The sequence below is a fragment of the Crinia signifera genome, chromosome 11 (genome assembly GCF_055691185.1).
Source record: "Crinia signifera chromosome 11, ASM5569118v1, whole genome shotgun sequence".
In the NCBI taxonomy this organism is placed as follows: domain Eukaryota; kingdom Metazoa; phylum Chordata; class Amphibia; order Anura; family Myobatrachidae; genus Crinia; species Crinia signifera.
The window spans coordinates 66892204-66894703 of NC_139227.1; the positions used below are offsets into that span (position 1 = coordinate 66892204).

Sequence of the window (2500 nt, forward strand, 5' to 3'; positions counted from 1 at the left end):
GATATTTGAACTGTAAGTGCAATAAGATACAAAGGTCCCACCGAGATTTGATCTCGTTTCGCTGGATTCAGAGTCCAGAGTGCTAACCATTACACCATGGAACCACATTTCAAAAACAATATTAAATATTTCGCTTAGAGGGCTAGCTTTTCAAAAAAGGCTCATATTATTATAAATATCCCAGAGGTGACCTTTATGTGCAAAAATGGTTCCAGGCAATCTAAGAATTGAACTTTGATGACTGGATTCATAGTCCAGAGTGCTCACTTTAATATAATTATCCCAGAAATTAAATTTACGTGCAAAAATGGTTCCATAGAATCTAAGAATTGAACTTGTATGTCTGGATTCATAGTCCAGAATGCTTCTTTATAAATGAGGATTATTACAAGTATAGAATTGAACAGCATATTTCAACGGTACGTGCAAAACTTCTCAAGGTCCCACCGAGATTTGAACTCGGATCACTGGATTCAAAGTCCAGAGTGCTAACCATTACACCATGGAACCACATTTCAAAGACATTTATACATTTTTCCTTAGATTGAAAGCTTCAAAAGAGGCCAATTTTCTTCTAATTACCACATAGTTGAACTTTATGTGCAAAAATGATTCTGGTCAAACTGAGAATTGAAGTTGGATGGCTGGATTCATGATCCAGAGTTCTTCCCTGAAAATGAACATTAGTAAGAAGTACAAGATTGAACAAGATATTTGAACTGTAAGTGCAATAAAATACAAAGGTCCCACCGAGATTTGAACTCGGATCGCTGGATTCAGAGTCCAGAGTGCTAACCATTATACCATGGAACCACATTCAGGAAACATTTTCAAACTATTGGCTTAGAGGGCGAGCTTCAAAATAGGATCATATTAGTATAATTATCACAGAGATGACCTTTATGTGCAAAAATGGTTCCAGGCAATCTAAGAATTGAACTTTGATGACTGGATTCATAGTCCAGAGTGCTCACTTTAGTATAATTATCCCAGAAATTACCTTTTTGTGCAAAAATGGTTCCGGACAATCTAAGAATTTAACCTGTACGTCTGGATTTATAGTCCAGAATGCTTCTTTATAAATAAGGATAATTACAAGTAAAGAATTGAACAGCATATATTAAGGGTACGTGCAAAATTTCTCAAGGTCTAATTACCACATAGTTGAACTTTATGTGCAAAAATGGTTCCGGACAATCTAAGAATTGAACTTGGATGACTGGATTCATAGTCCAGAGTGCTCACTTTAGTATAATTATCCCATAAATTAAATTTACGTGCAAAAATGGTTCCATAGAATCTAAGAATTGAACTTGTATGTCCAGAATGCTTCTTTATAAATGAGGATTATTACAAGTATAGAATTGAACAGCATATTTCAACGGTACGTGCAAAACTTCTCAAGGTCCCACAGAGATCTGAACTCGGATCACTGGATTCAAAGTCCAGAGTGCTAACCATTACACCATGGAACCACATTTCAAAGACATTTATACATTTTTCCTTAGATTGAAAGCTTCAAAAGAGGCCAATTTTCTTCTAATTACCACATAGTTGAACTTTATGTGCAAAAATGATTCTGGTCAAACTGAGAATTGAAGTTGGATGGCTGGATTCATGATCCAGAGTGTTTCCCTGAAAATGAACATTAGTAAGAAGTACAAGATTGAACAGGATATTTGAACTGTAAGTGCAAAAAGATACAAAGGTCCTACCGAGATTTGAACTCGGATCACTGGATTCAGAGTCCAGGGTGCTAACCATTACACCATGGAACCACATTCAGGAAACATTTTCAAACTATTGGCTTAGAGGGCTAGCTTTAAAATAGGATCATATTAGTATAATTATCACAGAGATGACCTTTATGTGCAAAAATGGTTCCAGGCAATCTAAGAATTGAACTTTGATGACTGGATTCATAGTCCAGAGTGCTCACTTTAGTATAATTATCCCAGAAATTATTTTTATGTGCAAAAATGGTCTCGGACAATCTAAGAATTTAACCTGTACGTCTGGATTTATAGTCCAGAATGCTTCTTTATAAATAAGGATCATTACAAGTAAAGAATTGAACAGCATATATTAAGGGTACGTGCAAAATTTCTCAAGGTCTAATTACCACATAGTTGAACTTTATGTGCAAAAATGGTTGGGGTCAATCTAAGAATTTTACTTGGATGACTGGATTCATAGTCCAGAGTGCTCACTTTAGTATAATTATCCCAGAAATTAAATTTACGTGCAAAAATGGTTCCATAGAATCTAAGAATTGAACTTGTATGTCAAGAATGCTTCTTTATAAATGAGGATTATTACAAGTATAGAATTGAACAGCATATTTCAACTGTACGTGCAAAACTTCTCAAGGTCCCACAGAGATCTGAACTCGGATCACTGGATTCAAAGTCCAGAGTGCTAACCATTACACCATGGAACCACATTTCAAAGACATTTATACATTTTTCCTTAGATTGAAAGCTTCAAAAGAGGCCAATTT

At 35.2% G+C, this 2500-nt stretch overlaps 1 non-coding gene across 1 annotated transcript; it reads right to left on the minus strand.

The window, feature by feature from the left end:
- Nucleotides 1–438: 438 nt before the first annotated feature.
- On the minus strand, nucleotides 439–510 carry TRNAQ-UUG (transfer RNA glutamine (anticodon UUG)). Its single transcript has one exon. It is a non-coding gene; the product is annotated as a tRNA-Gln (tRNA).
- Nucleotides 511–2500: the final 1990 nt, after the last annotated feature.